Source organism: Ambystoma mexicanum, chromosome 6p (genome assembly GCF_040938575.1).
Source record: "Ambystoma mexicanum isolate Mex_15411 chromosome 6p, UKY_AmexF1_1, whole genome shotgun sequence".
Lineage (NCBI taxonomy): Eukaryota > Metazoa > Chordata > Amphibia > Caudata > Ambystomatidae > Ambystoma > Ambystoma mexicanum.
This window is the reverse complement of record NC_090935.1, coordinates 1,095,167,418-1,095,188,636: the sequence shown is the minus strand read 5'-3', so window position 1 is coordinate 1,095,188,636 and position 21,219 is coordinate 1,095,167,418. Positions and strand designations below refer to the sequence as shown.

General features: G+C 46.3%; 1 protein-coding gene across 3 annotated transcripts in view; it reads left to right on the top strand.

The window, feature by feature from the left end:
• Positions 1-21,219, top strand: part of ERCC6L2 (ERCC excision repair 6 like 2) — a 1,852,128-nt gene that overhangs the window by 43,790 nt on the left and 1,787,119 nt on the right. The gene's annotated exons all lie outside the window — the stretch shown is intronic.

Genomic DNA, 21,219 nt, shown 5'->3' with positions numbered 1-21,219 from the left:
AATGGTTTTTATTGCACACATAGAAAACGTTTGGGCATTAGGTTTAACTAAGGTCACTTGGTGGGACATCAACATAAAATAAGCAAGTTAAGTTTCCTTACAGATCTCTGATACTGAGTCCGTCCTTCTCTCCCTTAGGCTCTACCTTGCTGGCATGGAACACAAAACATCACTCAGTCTTTGGGGTATTAAGTAGCCCACACTCGTTTTTTGGCTGCTGAGTTTGCTTGCTTGGCTTTCGTAGAACCTTTGGTTGTCTAGAAGTGGGCCAGGCCTCAGTCACTTTGAGATCCTTTGCTGGATCGCATTGGGCCCTGGTTGGCGGTCAGGGACCTCCCTAAGTACTACTTCTCCATTAGGCTGTAGTCGCTTCATTACCCCGTGCCTCAACCGGCTCACTTGTTGTCCCATTAGCCACCTCCTCCTAGTCACTTCTACTTTCCTTCTCCCTGGCCTTCACTCCCTTGATCTCCCCGTTATTCCTAAATCCTCAAATGTATCCATGTTCTAGTCTGTTTCTCTTCACCTCCTTTTCTTCTCTTGGTGTTCCACTGTTCCTCTTGTCCCTTCTCCTGGCCGTTCCTACACTCTATTCTGACTTCTCCCAGTCGCCTCCTTAGTATTCTCTTGCATCTCCTCCCCTTCTGCACATCTTTCTTTGAAATTCTCCACTTTGCAATTTCTCTTTCTCGCCTTCTCTGGCCCATTTCTCAGACATTTTCCCCTTCTGCCTCCCTTCTGCTTTACCGTGCTTCCTTTTCCTACTTTATCGCCACTATCCTCTGATCGCCCCTTGTCCTTCTTTTGGCTTCTCTTTACCTTCTTCGCATTTTTCCCTCTGTCTTACTGATGTTTTGAACTCCTCCCCTTCCTTCTCCTCTGGTCATCTTGCACCTCGTCCCCTCTTCTGCTCAATCATCCACCTTTTTTCTGCTGCTCTTTAGCTTCTTCTCCTTATCCCTCTTTCTTTGATGTTCTCCCTCCTCCTCATGTCCACTCCTTTGTACCTCCTTCACCATCTCTCCTCTTACTCTCACCAGTCTTCTCCCCTCTTCCTTCTCTGTTCCGCTCCTTTCCACCACCTCCATTCCCTACCTTTCTTCCTCACTTCTGATACCCACTATTCTTCACTGCATTCTTCCTGACACCCACACATCCCTCCACTTCACTCTCCTTCTTATAATCTAGCAGGATTACTTGCAGGGCTGGTAATTGTTTGAGTAACGTCACCTGGGCATGAATGACGAGTGATTGGCCCACTGTCCTGGGGAATTGTAAAACTCCCCAGCTGCATTTGTTAGGCGGGTGGGACAATACATGATTCTGCTGGATGTGATTATTTCTTTGTGGGCAACCATCTCGGATTTACATTTGTGTTTGTGGTGTTTATGGAAAGCACTTCAGCTCTTGGAGTTCTTCATTTCTGGGTTTATGCAAGAGACTTCCTTCTTGGTGCATGAGCTTGCGAAGTTCAGCAGAGCGCTTTGCATGGATGGGCTCTCTCGCTGACTGTCACTGATTGCAACTATTAAAATCCAGGATTTCATGCAGTGTCTCATGCTTGCAGACACCCACTGGAGCATGTCTGCTGTGTCAGCTGGGTATTTCTACACTGCAACAGGATAAAAAGGTGTGAGGGCCAGACCTCCTTAAGAAATTTATAGCGTATACCCAAAGATGACAACACTGGACAAATTAAACAATACTACAACAAGTTATCTAGGGAAAGTAGATACCTACTTAAACAATGATTTATACTAAACAAGGTTAAAGAAAAAAGTGAAATGTTCATAGCAATGTTTAATGACATACAGATGGGAACAATCGCACAAGTGAATATTTACGAAATTAATGGCACAAATCTTTGAACACAAAGTCATATATCATAGTGAAAATCCCAATAAGCATGCATAGATGGTGTCCACATTACAATCCTGATTACAAAATATGGATTCGGAAGACCCATTCCCTTTTGGCAAACATGCCAACTGCAAATGTCCATTTAAACATAGCACTTGATGTAGTACTCCAGGTATCGTTCTAACACTGGTATGACACAAAGTAGGAAGTAGTTTAACTAATTTGAACTCATGTTGTGTCGGTCTACATCAGAGTATAAAAAAGACACACTGACAGGTTTTATTCCCTCAGGGCATTAAAGGAACGTCATCATTGGGCAGGTGATGTAATTCACATCGGACTGTCCGAAGTGATTTCTGTATTAAATGGCAATGAGCGGGAGTGCACGTCCTGTGATATTCTGGAATGATTATAGGGCTACAGTGTATGATTTACTGGAGCATAGTTTCTAAATGTACCAAGCAGGCAAAGAGCTCTTCTTAATGTAGATCATTTTCTTATTCAGATAGGAAACAATTACTAATTTTTGGTATTTAGACGAACGGCTCAATCAGTCTGTTGGAAGGTAAACGGACACAGTGTCCGTTACATGTTGAAACACAGGAACTTTGCCCATACCTTGGGCACATTCCTGGAATATATGAGAAGTCGTATTTTAAGACCTAAAAGTGCTGACCAAAACAGTTTGTGATTTGTAACAGTTTGTGACATACTCCCAATGTCCTGTAATATTCAACATATAGTACATATCTAACAGAAGGATAAAGAAAGCAATACAGGCGCCCAGAGACCATAGCCGTAGGTGTCATGCTATCTGTCTTTGTTACAAGCCTGGTAAACATGACCAAATCAGACATTAGCTCTTAGGTTCAACTGTTGCATCCCAAAAAGTCCTCTGGCAAACACCAAGGATTAGGTCTAGACAATGGGTGTGTCGATTTATTTATTTATTTATTTTAGAGAGATAAAATTCCATTTGCTGTACATAAGCCAACTGTATTCACCAAGCCTTCCATGAGGCATGAGCTAGGTTCTTCTAGTTAGAGGTAAGCATCTTAAATGCCATTGCAGCGAGTGCATCTATTGTACTTTCTTTTGTGATCAAAAGAGCATTGTTCCTCCTGTGCCTAAATGCATACATTTTCCATTGTGTTTTGTTGCCCTCAAAAGCTGGGCTGGAGCTCCCCACCATGACTGAAAAAAGGGAAAAGGGGTTTGAAGTTCTGCAAATGCGTCTGATCCATGGCAATATGTTGTTCTAATGGTCTGCAGAGTATTTACTTGAGAAGAGCATATTAAGGGTGCCCTTCTCCCGTTTGCATGACCAATATCGAAAGTGCAATGGGTTTTCTTCATCTTTTGCAAGGCGGGTTGTAGCGAAGCACGCTCTATTATACAGCATATATGATGTTTGCGTAGTTGAGGATGACTTTGAAGTGTTACAGATTTTTGCTATACCCCTAGCCAAAGTAAGTAGGGGAAGGTGAAAATACAGTCTTCCTCACACATCAGTTTATTCTTCCTGTTAGGGGCAAAATATTGCATTAAATTATTGCTCTGTATTAATTCGATGCTGATCGTACGCGAGACATCTTAGCTCTGTTTTTCTCCATGGTGCCTTCCATTAGATTCCGGTCGCACCTCATTAGCTGTATATACCTTAGGAACTCCCCATCTGGAAGACTGTATGTGGCCCCTAGAGACTCGAAGGAAAGCATACCTGTTGCTAACCATACCTGAGCCATATGAAGTATTCCCTGCTTCCTCTATCAATACAAATGTAACGGGCAGCCATCAATGGTTCTCTTATTGTTCAACCAGTGGAATCGGATGGCAGTCCCTAGTTGGCCAGTCATTGGTGGTCTCCCAGTATCGTAGGGCTTTACAGGAATAGGCAATTGGTCCTAATTCTTGCAGTGTAGGCTTGGCCAATAAGAACATACTGTCTCTGGTAGTGTTTGCAGTTGGCACATTCTTTTTAACTTATGCCACGCTGGGAGTAAGGATGGGTCTTCTTCAGAGAACCACCCCATGCTTTGGATGATGCCAAAATGTACATATATCTGGCAAAGTTCGGGAACCCTGCACCTCCTCATGACAAGGGTAATTGTAGCCTGCTAACAGATATTCTTTATGATTTTGGCATAATAGGAGGTTGGCCATTCTACTGTTATATATGTATATATATATGTGTGTATATATATATATATATATATATATATATATATATATATATATATATGTATATATGTATATAAATGTTCGTTTGTTCAAAAGCTTAAATCTCCGAAAGTTCTTCACCGATTGCTTTGAAATTTTGACACAACGTTGCATTTGAAGAGGCGCGTGTGTTTATATACATAGATGTCACACCTGTGACAGGTAAAAACATGCTTTTTTCTGAAAAACAGCGCCATCTGTTGGATGTAAAAGCAACACCCGCTATACTACATATTTTACTGAAAAAACGGCACCATCTGTTGGACGTAAAAGCAACACACGCTATACTTACGTGCTGAGGTTGCAGCACAGCGACGTGCAGTCCGACTTCATGATGCACGGTTGCGAGCATGGCGATTGCGTTCTGCAGCTTCATATCTGCTTTGTTCTAACGCGACAGGCTGCGAGTGGCTGAAAGACGTCAACGAGAAACAGCAGATCAGCTTCAAACACGACTCTGTGCTCAGCAATCACACAATTACAATCGCCTTGCATTCCGGTAAAACCCAGCTGATGATTATAGTTTGAGCCGGCATGTTCTCATCGGCACCAGGACTGAAGTGTGTCCTTATTGCAAGGCTCTGAAATTTAATGGAGAAACGAAAGGAATGTGTTGCGCCGCCTGGAAAATTAAATTGCTTCAACTTAAAAACTACCGACAAGCATTGTGAAATTAAACATATTAGAAACTTGCGCTTTCTCTTTTCTGTCTTTTGCATTTAACCAGACTGAGCTCAGCGACGCGTGGCCGGGGACAGCTAGTATGTATATATTTATTTTGTTTGTTTACTGTTCGCTTGTGAGGCACTTATATAGGAAGTAAATACTGTTTCAAAGCAGTTGTCACATATTTGTGATGTCATCCTTAATGTCCTTGGTGTTAGTCTTAGCAGTGCCCGGCGGTTGCGCGAGTTATGGGTGCTTAGCTTACCATAACTGGCTAATTTCTGGGGTTTTTCGATTTTACTTGTAACCGTAACGTCCCTTTAATAACGTTTTTTCACTGAATTTCATAGGTTTTTACCAGTGCACCCTTATTTTGATACAACTTCCAATATCCTACTCCCCGCCAATATAGAAGCATTTTTCGGTCAATCTAGGAAGTTTCCAGGCGAAAATTGTGCCATTTCCCCACCTTTTACCACCATTCTTAACACTTCTATCAACTTTCTACAACTTTTAACACTGTTTTTTTTGCCGATATTCACGAACGTCTGACGTCATCACGGACTTCCCGGACAGCGTTGTATGACGGCACGCGCAACGTGATGTGTCTGCAAACCAGTCCGTGCTTCGGGGACATTTCAAAACTGCAATTTCAGCCAATCTGCCAGGTTTTAAGCTGAAAGTTTACCCTTGCGCAGCTCCTAGACCCAGTCTTACTCATTTTCCATCTGAAATCCAGCAGCAAGCGATTTAACTTCAAAAATTGCATCAGCCATGACCATGCCTCCTCCCCAGGGGCAACCACCACCACCACCAGCTGGTGGGCCTGGACAGGGGAAAAGGCGCAATGATGAGAGGAGGAGCAAGAGGATCATGAAGATGAGATGGAGGAAATGCCTACCTCCAGCACCCAGTGAGAATCATGGGTTTGGCGGTTCTTTAAGACCATACAAGGGGTACCAAAGGCTCTGGCTACCCATGTTGAATGCATTGAGTGTGGAATGATACTCAAGTCAGTAGGAGACAACGCAGGCAGTACTCTTTTGTTACCACCTCCATGTGCCACCACACCCGGTCACATCACCCGGATGCTCTGAGAAAGGCTGTTCCTTTCTCAGGAAGTAGTAGGCGGTCTTCCTGTACCTCATCTTCCTCCACCGCTCCTGCAACCACACATGCTACTCCTATAGGGCAGAAGATCTCACCAGCTGCCTCGCAAGCCATAAAAGAGGATGTCGATCCATATATTTCCAAGATACGGTACTCTGTATATACTGTGACACACACTCTGCAAGGGGGGGGTCCGAAGTGCTTTTGAGGCTGCAATTAAGGAGCATGAGAAACACTGCCCCCTACCATAGATTTAAGGCATGCACAACATCTTCCCCTGTCCACCTGCCACTCCATCTCTGTGGTTGGTTCCCCTTCCATCATCCCCCCCACCCTAAACCCCCCAATCTTACTTCCTGGCCTCTCCTGCAAAAGAATGTATACTAGAGAAAAAGAGAAAAGGATAGAAACAATTTTCTGTCACAAATATTTTTCTCTAGCATACAATAAGGGCCATAATCCATGGACCTTCATGACTATCAGCGGTTTCTGCCATTCCCTTTCCACGCCAGGCATAGATAAAAGACCCGGATGGCATGTGCACACCATCGCACAGGCCAGCCCATCTACCCTTTTTACTTTTATTTTTGCAACACTCCCTCATTGCCTGCATTCGAACAGTCACACATCCATCCTCTCCCGAGTGGGATGGATATGCCCAGATATGGGTTCCGTTCCTGCTGGGCCTAGAGACCCTAGCTACTCCTCACTGATGAGGCCCAACATGGCCAAAACATGTTTGGGGATGCTTGTGGTCTCATGCAGAAGGGATGTGACCAAGCAGTTTGGGCTGGACTGCCCCTTTTGGGGTGGGACCCAGCCTGATTTGCATATGGTCGTTCCTCTTTTGTAATGGCTTGACAGGTGAAGAACGATGGTCTGGAGGGTTGCCCAGAGCAATGCCAGATGTTAGGATTTGTTCCAAACCTTCCAGTTATCACCTCTTTTGTTTAACTTATTAAATTTCCACACACCAACTGCCACTAAACAATGTTCTAGAATTCTTTTGCATCTGCATTTGCATTACTTATACAAACAAATTGTACACAGTGCTGCTAAAAATGCACATATGCATTTTTTTAATTTTTTAAAAAATGTTTATTTTTGAACAAGGCAGGTTATGATAATACGATATTTGATCGGATTTGACATGCATCATGGAAACAACGTGCTTTGTTACCCTCCCTTTCCTCCCCATGGTCGTTGGGTCCCCAAACATTGCCCCCTCTATCCTGTTTCTTGCGACATGCCTCCATCATTTAGAGTCCTTCGTGCCAGTTGGGGCTTGTAAATCAAAGCTGGAAAGTTCCTATCAAAGTCTAAGACTGGGCCCCAAATGTTTTGGAAACGATGAAGGTGGGCCGCCCTGGCTGCCATTACCTTTTCCGCGATTAATACCTCCCAGACTTTCACCCACCAAAAGGGCATAAGAGGACCCTCTACAGATTTCCATCTGCGGGCCACCACAATTCTGCCTGCCAGAAGGCACTGCGATATTAGTTTAGCTTTGGGTCCGGATCTTGGGTAGTTTCCAGAGGTCAGAGCTCCCAGCAGAATGGGTTCGGGGGCCAAGGGGTAGCCGTATCTGGGTGATTTCTGCAATGGTTGTTGGACATTGTTTCCAAAGGTTTTGGGCTTTAGAGCACGTCCACCACATATGAAAGAAGGACCCTATTTGGCCACATTGTCTCCAACATTGCGGGTCAAGCGTGTGATTCATGTGATGGAGTCTTAGAGGAGGGTAGTACCAACGCATAAGGATCTTATATGCACATTCCCTGTTTGTGATGCACGCTGACGAGGAGTGGATCCAGGTCCAGATATCCACCCATGATTGGTCCTCTAAGGGTGGCCCAGGTCTACTTCCCATTGGGCCATATAACGGGTTTTGGAGGTTAGAAAATCCTTCTGCAGAAGTTTATATAGAGTGGAGATTTTCCTTCGTGCCGGAGCTCTCTAAGAGTTAGTTCGATGGCTGTAGGGGGGCGGGTAGCTGCTTGGCGGGTCTGTAGGTGGGAGCACCAGTGAAGCAGTTGGATGTATGTGAATCTGTCCTTTTCCTGAAGCTGGAAGATGTCCTTACATCGTTCAAAGGAATAGGGCTGTCTTCCTTCAAAGAGTTGTCCTAGGGTCTCCAGGCCTCCCGCGATCCAGGTTGTGAAGTTCTGGGTGGATATCCCAGGCGAAAAGGTTGGGTTCAGGAATACCGGGGAGGAGGGGCCGAGCCCCACCGGAATCCCCTTCTGCTTTAGGGTCTTATCCCAGACCGCGACGGTGTGTTTGGTGGTCGCCAGTAGGTCCTGCCACTGTCACCGCACTGGAGGTGGAATGTTTGGAAGGAAGCGGAGTGGGAGAGCTAGTTGCGATTGTTCGAGGTCCACCCACCTGAGGCGATTGGTAAGCATCTGCCATGCCCGGATGCAAGCCAACTGGGCTGCCATTTGGTATTTCTGTAGGTCTGGGACTCCGAGGCCGCCGAGTTTAGCATTACCTAGCATTGTAGTTTTAGGGATTCTAGCTTTTTTCCCCCCTCCAGATGAACTGGAGCATTTCCTCTGTATGTCCCGAGGGCTGTCGCTGGGATTGGCACTGGGAGTGACGAGCAAGCGTATAGGTATCTCGCAAGCAGGTTCATTTTACATGCCGTAATCCGGCCCATTAGTGATATTTCTTGTGTTGCCCAGCGTTTGAGGTCGGATTCCAGCTCCTTGAATAATGGGGGAAAGTTTGCACTATAGACTGCTTTCGGGTCAGCTGGGATCCGAACCCCCAGGTAGTCAATTGCCCTTGTCTTCCATTGAATTGGGCACAGTGGGATCAGAATCTTTCGCTCCTCTGGGGTCAGCCCCACTCCCAGCGCTGTTGATTTCTGGAAATTAATGGAAAATCCTGCAACCCTTCCATAGTTCTCTATTTCGGCTAAGGCCTGCAGTAGAGAGGAGCGAGGCTCCGTAATGGTCAGTGGGACATTGTCTGCGTATAGAGCTAGTTTGTGGTGCGAGGTGCCCGTATGGAGGCCTTTAACCAGGGAGTCCCGCCTGATCCGTTGGCCAAATGGTTCCATGATCAGTGCAAAAAGGAGAGGTGACAGTGGGCATCCTTGTCTGGTGCCACCAGTCAGGGTGATCGGGGTGGAGAAACGGCCATTGATTCTGAGAAGTGTTTTAGGTGATTTATAATTGGCCAATACCATCGTGCAAAATTCCGGGCCAAACCCAAATGTCTCGAGAGTGAGCCTCATAAAGGTCCAGTCCACTTTATCGAATGCATTGATCACATCAAGTGCCAGGAGCACCAATGCTTGGGAGTTCCGGGAAGCGAGCTCTACCAGGTCTAAGGCTCTGCGAATATTATCAGCTGTGGATCGGTGTTGGAGAAATCCACTCTGGTCTGCGTGAATTATTTCCGGCAAGATATGAGATAGGCGAGTTGCTAGGATTTTAGAGTAGATGTTGGCATCTATATTGAGTGGGGCAATTGGCCTGTAAGAGGCGGGATTTCTCCGGTCGCCTCCGGGCTTAGGTAGCAGGATCGTGATTGATTCTTGCATGGATGGAGTTATGACGCCTGAGGTTCTGAATGAGTTGAACAGGTGTACCAGTGGCGCTAGTAGTTGAGGCTTAAAGACCTTGTAGAATCTGGTTGAGTAGCCATCAGGGCCAGGGGCCCGAGGTTTGAGAGCTTTTATCGCCTCATCCACCTCCTCGCTGGTGATTGGTGCCTCCAAGGAATCTCGGGCTGAATTCTTTAGCCGGGGGAGCGTAGCCTTCTGCAGATATTCTTTCTGCTCCTCTGTATCCCGTACTGGGGCGGTCATTACCTGAGTCAGGTGGGCTCTTACCAGGCGTAATTTGTCTTGGTCAGCGTGATGGATTCTGCCTTGTGGATCTCGCAGGCCAATGATTGTATTGTTTCTTTTTGCTTTGGCAAGTTTGGCCACTAACAATTTGTTTGCCTTGTTATTCTTAACATAATAAAATTGTTTAGCCTTTGCCATTTGATGTGCAGTGTGCTCGGCGTAGTGAGCCTCAATCTTCTTTTGTGCCACGCGGATAGCTTGCTGCATTTTTGGGGACCAACCTTTCTCCTTGTGGGTCTTCTCTGCTTTCTGGAGTTCCTCTTCAAGGATCAGGTGGGTTTGTCTCCTCTTCCTGTGGAAGGCCACCCCTTGGGCAATCAGCTCTCCCCTTACTACCGCCTTCATTGCGTCCTACTTGTTGGCGGGGGAGGTGTCTTCTCTGGGATTTTCCTTGAAGAGGTTTTTGATTGTGGTGAAGATAGTGTACCTGAGCGGCATCACGTTGAGAATTGGATCATATAGTGTCCATCTACGTCAGTGAGGGGGGATGGCTCATGCACTCGCATTTGCAGAGTCACTGGGGCATGGTCGGACAGGATCCTCGAACCTATGGTGACCTCGTTAGTGAATTTGAGTGTGTGCGGGGATACCAGGAGGAGGTCTATTCTGAAAAATGTTCTGTGGAAATAGGAGTAAAAGGAGAAGTCTTTCTCAGAGGGGTGGAGTATCGGCCACAAGTTCACCACTTCTAAGGTTCTGAATAGCCGCAGGAGAGCAAGTGCCGTAGTGAAGTCTCCGGGGGAGGGCAGATGCGATTTGTCTTTCGTGGGGTCCGGGACCCCGTTGAAATCGCCACCAATTATTGTCTGGCCCTCCAGGAAGGGAGAGAGTATGGAGCTTAATGAGTCATAAAAGGGCGCTTGACCAGTATTTGGAGCGTATATTGAGGCAATGGAGAATAATTGTACCCTCAATAGGTATTTCACGGCTATAAAACGGCCCTCAGGGCAGCGTATAATGTCCAGTATTTTAGGGTTTGGTTTTTTTCCTGAAGAGGATCGCCGTGCCACCCCTCTTGGCATTCCCTGATGCGAAAAGTTGTTTTGGAAAGTGTTTGGAGTGTAGGTGCCCAAAGTCTGCCAGCAGGTGGTGCGTTTCCTGCAGCATAACCACTGCTGCATCGTCATCTTGGAGTTTCTGCAGAATAGACTTGCGTTTGGCCGGTGAGTTCAGCCCTTTGATATTCAGGGAGGAAAACCTCAGCGTCTGGTGTTCCGGGGCCGAATCTGGCATTGCGGGTGAGTTCTGGGGGGAGGTGGGAGTTGTAGGAGGATCAATCAGCATGTCGTGCGGTTTGGTGCCGCTCAGTAACATGCCTTTGAGATTTTTGCTCAGTCCTCCTATGGGAGGGCTAACATTTAACAGGGGGAGGGGGGGCTTTTGTGTACCCGGAACCCCCCCTGGCACTTGGGCCACGAAACAGATTGTAGCCAACATAGCTAAAAACGGAAGTGTCTTAGTGGGTTGCTCCAAGGACTCATAGATGGTTTGTACCTTGGAGCAGGGTATGGGCCGTGGGGTAAGGCCCGCTGCTTCGGTAGTTGGGGATCATCTGATGAGCGTTTCAGGAGTGCCAGTCTTGGGGCGTGGGGCCCTGTTGTGTTGAAGGCTCCATTGCGTATTTATGCATGCCTATTTCCTTTTTCTGAATCTCGGGACCTTTGACCATGAGTTCTGCTTAGGTTTTGGAAAGGCCCCGGGATCTGAATCTGCAGCGACTTCTGTAGATGGTGGGAGGGAGGCTCCGGGCGAGTCTGGGTGAATAATCTTTTTAGCATCCTCTAAGTGGCTAATTCTCCTCAGAGTGCCCTTGTATGAGAATTGTAAAGCAGTGGGGAAGAGGCATCTGTAGCGGATTTGTTGGTCCTGAAGGAAAGTGGACAGTGGGCGGAGGGCTCGCCGCTTTTGGAGGGTTAGAAGCAATAGGTCTTGATAAATTTGGAGGGGGGGGTGACTTGAAAGGTAATTTTATCTCTAGAGTGGCCAATTGCTGAGATGGCTTCTTTTGTAGTAAAGAAATGCACCCTGGTGATGACATCTGGCGGGGCATCTGAATCCACTCCGCGGCAGGAGAGAAGAAATCGCCCCCATATTCTGCCAGATTCTTGTCTGGGACTGATGCTGGAATGCCACGGATTTGGAGATTATTGCATCAGGCCCTATTTTACAAGTCCTCCTGCTGGAATTCTCGGATTTCACATTTTTTTTGGAGGAGCCTGATTGAGCACTGGACCTCTACTAGGGTGGAAGTGTGGTCTTGGGTGCGATCCTCGACTTCTCCCAATCTTTGCACAGCCTCTGATACCCTTTTGTCAGTGCTCTCTAGTTTAGTAGTAAGTTCAGTCATACATGATCTAAACTCTGACTTAATATCGGCCATGAACTCTCAGATGTCATCTTTGGTTGCTAGTGGTCCCTTGTTCTCTAGAGATTCCCTTGACGAAGAGGTGGGGGGGTCTTGTTTCTTTGGTTTATCAGATGACATTAGCATTGCCGCGATGTCGGAGTTCTTGCCGGATTGAAGTTGTTTAGCTATTGTATTGTTTGTAGTTGGTGAGGTAGCCCTGCGCCCCCTGGATAAGAACTGCCTGTTTTAGAAATTAGTTGCTTTCGGGGCTGCCCAGGGCCTTCAGGTGAGCAGGGATGCACTGCTGGTGAGAATTCTAGAGCTCAGGTGTGGGGTGGGCTTCCTGTACCCCTCAGAATATAGTTCACAATGCCCAGGTTCTTTCAGGTCCGCCTAAGAGAGGGCAGGCAAGCGGGAGGGAAGTGGGCCGGGGTGACCGAGGAAGAGTTCAGTGAGAGGAGGGCAAGGGGGGACAAGAGTTGGGCAGGCGGGCTGGGGGAGTGATCCCGGTGCCTTGCGAGGCTTACCTCCGGTTGTCGCAGGGTGGGGGTTCCTCTGGAGAATCACCCGGTCTCCTGGTGGGGTGCTGGTTGAGTCACCCCGTGGAACAGAAGGATGAAGCCTCCATTAGGTCGTCTGTGAAGGGAAGCCCCTCTTGCCAGTTGTTGAGGGGGCTGGGTCTCCTGCCCCCACCCCAATGTAGCCTTCAGTCCCCAGATAGTAGTAGTACGCCTTCCAGATGGTTAGGAATAGGTTGTCATTGTAGCTGTATTTGTTGAGAGGAGGATTGCAGCTCCCTGGGGAGGTGGGCAGCAGTGACATGATGTGGGCCGGGGCGCCCCAGAAAGAATCCAGAGGGGGGCAAGTTATCTCCAGCCACCAGGTGAATGCAGGGAGCGAAGGGCGGGCTCCTGAGAGCCTCTCCTCCGGATGAAACAAAGCCCTCGCCTCCCCTGGTCCCAAGCAGGGAGAGATGCGGCGGGCACTCACCCCAGGGCTCCCTCTAACTGGCGTGCGGAACGACTCCGGTGGCGGTGTAAATGTGCAGGCTGGGCCGTTGGGTTCCGTTCATTGCAGAGCCTCTGGTGCAAGTCAGGCCGGAGCTCGGGGGAGCCTGCGGGGGTGTCCCTGGCATCAATTTCGAGCGTGGTAGGGGGCGGGTGGGGCGCGCTCCTCTCATATGGGTCGACCCAGTGGAATTGCCCCGAGGAGGGGCTCTGTTGATGGGATCAGGGCTGGCCTGTCGGTCCGCTGGAGTCCAGCGGCTGTTCCTCAGTCAGGAGGGTGGCAGGGGAGGCCGTTGGAGGGTTGATTCCTGGGGCTCTCCAGGATGTGGGCGGAGACCTATTACGGAATCAGAGCTCCGCCGACGGCCTTAGAGCGGGCGGGTCCCGGTTGTCTCCTCGCTCCTCCTCCCACATCCCCTGGGCAGCACGTCCTCACTCGCCATCTTGGATCCTCCGGGGCCGCAAGGAGGAGGCTCGCCCAAAACCCCTGTTGGCTGCCTCAGAGACTTGCGTAGCGTGGGCAGCATAAGACCCCCAGTGTTAGACGTCACCACTGAGGTTTTCCTGGTTCGGTGGTGACATTTTGCTGCATTTTAAGCCGAAAGCAGCGGGCATCCCACGGAGGCCTTTAGTGGAGCGTCTTCATTGATGGCGCTCCAGGCCACGCCCCCCGCTTTTTTTTTTACTTTAAAAAGGTTTCGTTTTAGAAGCATTTTTTTAAACGCACAGCATTTTCCATTTTTCCTTACATATAAATGTCATACTTTCCAATCTTTCTCATTACATCCCTTATAGTGCCACCATTGTGCACCTGCTGACACATGTGTATATTGCCAAAGTGACTTTATACAACACCTCTCCTTACATATAGTAGTGGCTGGAAAAGAACAGTACTTTATAAGACACCAGGCACTGCTCCAACTACAATCTGCCATTGCATTACCATTAGGCCACAGTTTCCCTTTTATTTAAAAATACTGCATCACAAACGCAGCACTTATTCAACTAAGCAGCCATTCCAATCATTATCCTATTTTTTATCTTCACAATGAAACTAATACATATACCATAAACACTATCCTCAATTGTACGACAATCATAAATACTGTATACATTTCAATGAGATAATTCCACTATATTACAAATACTGTATATTCCCCCCTACAGTACCTATAATTACCATTCACAAATTTTTAAGACCCTACCATGACGGGAGTAACAGAGACCATTTGTTCAGCAAGTATTTGATTTTGGTGTTAATCATATCAGAGTTCAATTTGATTGTTTTGTCTAGCCGATTGGTGAGCCAAATTCCCAGAAATGTAATGCTGTCTGGCTGTCATAAAAAGCTGTGCCCCTCGACGTGTACTTTCAAACAGTTGCTATTTAGTGGTAAGAATTCTGTGTTTTCAACATTAAGCTTATTTCCCAATATCTTTGCGTATGCTGCTATTCTGCTTATGAAGGGCAGCAGAGAGGTGGCTGGGTTCTCCAAGTACGCCATTATATCATCAGCATATGTTGAAACCTTGACCCTGGCACCTGGATTCCTACCCCAATAATGGAGTCACTGCTACGGACATGCTGCAGAAGGAGCTCCAAGGACAAAACTAAGAGGAGTGAGAAGAATGTTCATCCTTGTTCAGTTCCTCTAGCCTGGGAGAATATACCATTGACATGTAAAGTGGCTTTGGGTGGTTGGTATAATGCCAGTTCCAGGATATTCTCCTCGGGCCCAAACCATGCCATTGTAACACCTCTGCCAAATAAGACCACCAATACTTCTCTGCGTCTAGGGTTATCGCTGCCCTGGGGTTATAGGTTTTCTCTCCCAGCTCTGTGAGATCGCAGAGAAGGTGGATATTGGAGAAGTACTCTCTACCCTTTATAAAACCGGTGTGGTCTCTGTGGATCAATTTAGGTATTAGGGTGCTGCAGCACTGTAAGGAACTCATGGTGGCAACAGTAAAGACAGACAGAAGAGATCACAGTTGAAGCGTGTTTATTAAACTTTATAATGGGTGAGAGAAACGCCTAATCTAAACCTAAATCTAAGATGGGAGCAAGCTACGACCATCAAATAATAAGGCAGTCCTAGTGGCGTCTTGTCAAATAAAAAGGGTCTATACTAAAAAACCTAATGCCAATCCTTAAAACTAAGTTACAGAATAGTGGGGGATAATGTTCTCAAGAAAAGAAAGAAGTGTTCACCAAATGATAAGTCAGGATGGTATGGCTGAGTTCTCCCCTTCCCACGGGACAAGGCAGGACCTTTGAGCACAGCACACTCATAGGCTTCTCCTGCACGAGTTTACAGTTTGTTTCCAAAATATCGGGGCCTTCTGTGGCCAAGTCTCTTTCACACGAGGTCTCTTGCCTGAGAGGACCTGAAGTGCCAAAACAACAAACAAAATGTTCCTTCAATGTATCTTCCACGTTGGACGATTACCCTTAGCATTAGGATCCCCCTCTACCAGGCTTTGATCCTTTTCTCAGTGTTGGCCTCCCTCTGTCTGGTTCACTACGGCCTTTCTTTCACAAGGTAACATTCAAGACTCTCAATGTCTTTTTAAACAATCATTCACTGTGGACATCACTCGGTCGGGTTCACGCTTGTCAACACAATGTTCTTGGGTGTATTATACTTCACCCTGATCCGCATTTGCCAGATTAACAGCTCCCTTTGCTTTTTCACACTATGGGATTTACTCTTGTTAACTTTCCCCTTGACATCCCTCCGTCTGGTTCACATTGCCATTTTAATCTCATCAGAAAGTGGGGGGTTCCCTTCCCGTAGCTTTTTCTTGACAAACGGGTCAGAGACTTTCAATTGTACAAGGGATTTGACGTGACCCTTGTAGGACCATTTGGACACTTTACATCGGCCTCTCCTAAGGCCTCCTGGTACTTGTAGGTGCACAAAAAGGGGCCTGCCCGAGTCCTTCGAATGACCACTCCTACGGTGCCTGACCACTCTGCAGCTAGCCCTTCTCTGGGCGTTTTTTGCAAGTTCAGAAACACACAACTTTTTTGTTCACAAGTTCTTTGAAGTTATATATTGTTGTTGATTGCAACCTTCGGCTCAACATAGTCCGGCTTACTATCAGCTCTCCCCCACTCACTGACTCTGCGGAACTTGTTGGCGTTTTTGTCTCTGGCTTCAAGGACGGTACCACAGTAGTAGATGCAACATCCCACCTTGGCCATCAGCGCGGGAGGGTCCCGTGCACCATTGCCATCTGTTGGACCACACGTTGGCTGTAATTCCCGGTTTTATGATTCCTTTCACAGAGAGTTTGTGGGTCTGAATTGAAAGGGGCAAGGGCACTTCCCTCCTTATCGTACTTTCAGGTCTCGCCGTCTCTCTTCTCCGTTTGAACTGCTGGTCCGGATTAGCTGCTTCCGCGTGCGTTCGGCCTTGCTCAAAGTGTGCTTTTGTGCTCTGCATTTTATCCCTGTGGGGAAGGAAAGGGCCGTCAGGTGTGCGTAGTTATGGTCAATTGCCTGAATCTGCCTTACCCTTGTGTTGGGACATGGCAGGTTAACGGCTTTTGTGTTAGTCCATTGTCTGTCACAGTGTAGGAAAGTGTTTGTGTTGGTAAAGGGGGCAGGGGATTGAACGTATTACTATCCTACGAGGTAGGAGGGGGAAAAGGTGTTATAGGGAAAGGGGTACTACGTCTCACCTGTCGGTGTCCCACTTTCACTCCCGAGGACCCATCATCCAGGTGATGCTCCCGCACCGGTCCACCCCCATGAACTGGTCCATTAGTGATGGCCGTGTCCTGGTTACCTGCATGACAGATCCCCGGGGACTAGCGGGTGAGACACCTTCAGGTTTCTCACAGCACCCCCCCACACACACCACCACCCCTTGCTGGAGGGAGTGGAGTTTAGAGCAGTAAACTATGTTGCCTTTGACATGTCTTTTATGAATCAATCTTTATTCTTACAAACATCTCTCAGATCTATGTTTCTTTTTGGTGCTGTTCTTAGTTGGGGTCTGAGGAAGGCCGGGAGGAGAAGGCTATATTCGTTTTCCGAGATATCATAAGCATTAGTTAAAGGATGTTTTTATACTAATGAAGGAAAAGTGTGTTTGAAGTTTGAAAATGATATGGTAAAAAGAGCAGTGCAGCATTAACCTCTTAAGTGACACCATAGCACCACATTTAGGTTACAAAATGAGTATTTTACAGGGTACATGTCATTTTGGTAGTCTCAGTAGACGGATCGGTGACTTAACTGGACGTGCAGCCAGAAACACACTTTTAATCTCTTGAGCAGATGCAACATGTTTTAGTGGGTTACTGTGAGAGGCTACCAGCCCCAGAACCCAAGGGTTGAATGGGCATGTCTGAATGCTCTCCTCACCATCGTGAGCTGGGTAGAAACACGAGCAAGCTACTGGTGCAAGGTTGTTGTTGTGTGGGGCATCAAGCCATAGTGCTCTTAATCCAGCACCTCATCCTCTCTCGCTTGTTGGATAGGCCCAGGACAGTGTGTATCTCTTATCATTCTTTCAATGCCACACACCTGTTTTAGATGCTGGTGGAGCCAGTCATATGTGAGGTATGCCTTACATTTGAATACGTTTTAATCCACTCCATGAGCCTTGCAGAAGTACCAGGCTGTTGGGGCATATAAATGAGACATTTAACCGACCTGATTCTGAGATCATTGTTTGACGTGCATGTCCCAGGATCCAACCCTGGTTACATATCTCACTGGGTTAATTGTATTGCTGCCGAGATATCTGTGCAATTAGCATTTCACAGATTTGAATCTCGGCTCTGCCGATGTATGTCTTTGTTGCAGCCTTGCCGGTAATGCTAAAATGGCCAGTATTTGCAAAATGCCTCCTGCTTTAGGACCAACTGCATTACGGATAGGAAGGTATTTACATCTGGCGGTATTCTTATTGAATACCACTCTGTTGCAAGTGGCTATTTCACTTTGAAAATCTGCTTATTTTTACCTCCACCCCAGAGGAGAGGGAGCATTGGGAATCCCAGAAGCCCACCCTAGCCCCACCTTTCTCATGTGATGTATGTGTCATAATTAACCTGTTTAGTGCATTAGTGTGTAGCACTACTCTACACTATGTCAACCCTCAGTATAAGGGTGAAATTGATAGAAACAAATATAAACTCCCTACTTGTATCCGTAGCGAGCTATCCCACATCCAATTTAAGAACCTCATAAAAACCTGCCTATTTAATACATTCAAACCACTTTTTTGGGCCAGGACTCAACATTAAACGCTCGTAACCGGATCTTGTTGTATATAGTGTAACCAAATATTAACAACTGTGACTATCTTAGAAACCCTGTTATCTTGTGTATATAGTGGATCGAAATGTGACCAGATGTGACCTCATTATCTTGTGTGCATATTTGCATTTTCATATGTAACTATTTGCTATGCATCTATGTGGTATTTCCCTGTAACCAGCATGTCAAACCTTCTTCCTGTAACTTACGCCGTGATACCTGAGCGTTTGGGCGTATTAACAAATACAATAAATAAATAAACCAGGAAAACCATTATTGTTACTATTGCACCAGAGGTATAATGTGACTGGGTTGGACTATGCAGATTTGCATCTTTGGCAATGCTATTTTCCTCCTGGGTATTACTGCAACAAATACCCGTGACGGTGTGAGGAGGCCCTTAACCCTCCGTTTCTCAGCATCGGTTAAACACTTAGCGGCAGTGCGGATGCTTCTCTGTGGTGTTGATATTTTTTAAATAAGGCTTTGAGAAGTGCAAGTCCACAGCTACTTCAGTTGTAGAGAGACGCCTTTGTAGGCGAGGAGTGGAGAAACAATTAGGCGAGTAGTCTGAGCTGTTTGAGCAATAAGTTATTCATGTCTTTCCTGGCCCATAGGAGTGTTGGGCCTGTGCGGAAGTCTGCTGCTGTGCTGTTGCAAAGCGGTGGTGCATAACAGGAGAAGACTTGCTTCCTGGTGTTCTCTTTCCAGTATTTTTTGGGGTTTCTCGTTTTGCATTACTTTGGCTTCTGGAAATGGGCAAAAAGTTTTTGCAACATGGATACACTGAAGAAGTGACCGCAGCAGAAACACGCATAGCGACTCAAAACAGAGAAGATTTATTGAAACCAAAAACCAAGAAAGATGATGTACCTCCCTTAGTGTTTGTGTCCAAATATTCGAGACAGAGCAACCGCATCAAAACGATTATCAAAAAGCACTGGAACACAGTGACCTGCGATCAACAAGTAGAACATCTATTCAAAGAGATCCCAACATTTGCCTATCAACCGAGTCATAATCTCAAGGATAAACTTGTAAAGACCAGACCAACACAAAAGAAGAAGGTTACCAACAGAATTGGCACTTTTCCCTATCTAAGTTGTAGTAATTGTGGCTATATTATGAAAGGCGATTCCTTGAAACATCCGTACACAGGTGAAACAATAAAACTGAAGAGTTTTGCTACATGTGATTCACAAAATGTGATATACACCATAAAATGTCCCTGCGGCTTACATTATGATGGACAAACCGTGAGAATGGCAAAAACTAGATGGAACGAACACAGATCCTGTATACGTAACAACAACAAAACCTCTGCTGTGCAAGACATTGGCATGACAAGAAACATAACTTGGAACAGATTCGATTTGCTATTCTTGAAATAGTAGAAAAGAGAGATCCACATGAAAACTTTCAAAAAACGATGGATCAACGAGAAACATTCTGGCTCGACCGTCTGAGTTCCCTGATACCAAAAGGAATGAACGAAGAGATACATTTCATGTGTGTGTTGTAAAATAGATTTTCCTGTTTTGCACAATATAGGCAGATGGAAACAAGTGTGGGTCGGGGTCTAGTATTTTGAGACCCGGACATGAAACCCACTGAGTTTGATGCTTTGACCATGGTCAAAGACCCTTGAAGCATTAACAAATTATTTTCTTTAAATGTAGATTTGCTCTAGGTGAAGAATTTCTGTGATTTGCACTATGGCTCAGATATGCCTAAATAGGTTTAGAAGCAAAACCTTTGATGGTACATATGCTTTACAAAATGAGATTTGTGATTGATTTTTGCTGCATACTCTGTGCCAGACTCATTGCCTTTGGTCCATAAACATATGAGCATAGAATAGGCAGATATGTACGGAATGGTTAAAGATACGTGGAGTAGTAATGAATTTCGTTCTTCTAATCATCTCCTGGAGAATGTCTGCATGCTCTATTGTTCAAAAAAATGTTTAAGAAAAGAAATGCGGTTTTTTTAGGAGTGTTTGATAACAAAAGATTTATTATTTATCTGTGCTTTTCAATCGAACCCATTGCCTTCAGTCCATTACACATGAGCCGGAAATAGGTTTAAAGTACACTATTCAAAGCAATCTAATATCCATTAGTTTCATGCAACTTTAGTCATTGGAGTCTGTGAACGCAATAGAGACCAGCACCACTCCTCTTTTTAGTTAATAATATCACAATATTGTTGAAAGCGCAGACAGCACAATATATAATACAAGAATTCCCCAAAATGTTTGGTGTTCGATAAAGCAGCAGTCCGCACCCACGCTTTGTTATAAACCTTATCCGGTATGTACACATCCGAAAATACGTTCAAATTATTTTTGACAGCTTAGTTACGAGTGTAACAGATCACGGGAACCTAGAACAACACAGAGGTTGTCATGGAGACTTTCCCGCCCCAGGGTAGCCACCCGGGGGTGGGGTGCGAGGCGTACGTGCTCAGGCATACCAGCTGGACCACGGCGCCTCGCAACCGTCTCCATGACAACCTTCAAAAGCAGCAGGGAGGCATGCGCGAGCATGGCTCTCTGTGGCTTACAGGACAATGCTGGAAATCGCTGGAAGTGAAGGTAAGCATCGGTGATGATGCGCCGCATGATCGACCCGATCAGTAATTACACGGAAGAGTGGCTCACCTATATTCCTGTTTCCCCAGCAGAGACAGGATTGATTTATGCGTCTCTTTACGCATTTGAAACACACGCAGCAAAATTGCCGTAGGCGTTCCTACACGGAACAAGAAAACGATAGCCCCTGAGGCTTGAAATACATCACAGAGACAGCGTTTTTTATGCGATCAGGTAGGACACAGTTTAGGATTTAATAATCCAAGCACATACAGTACACAAT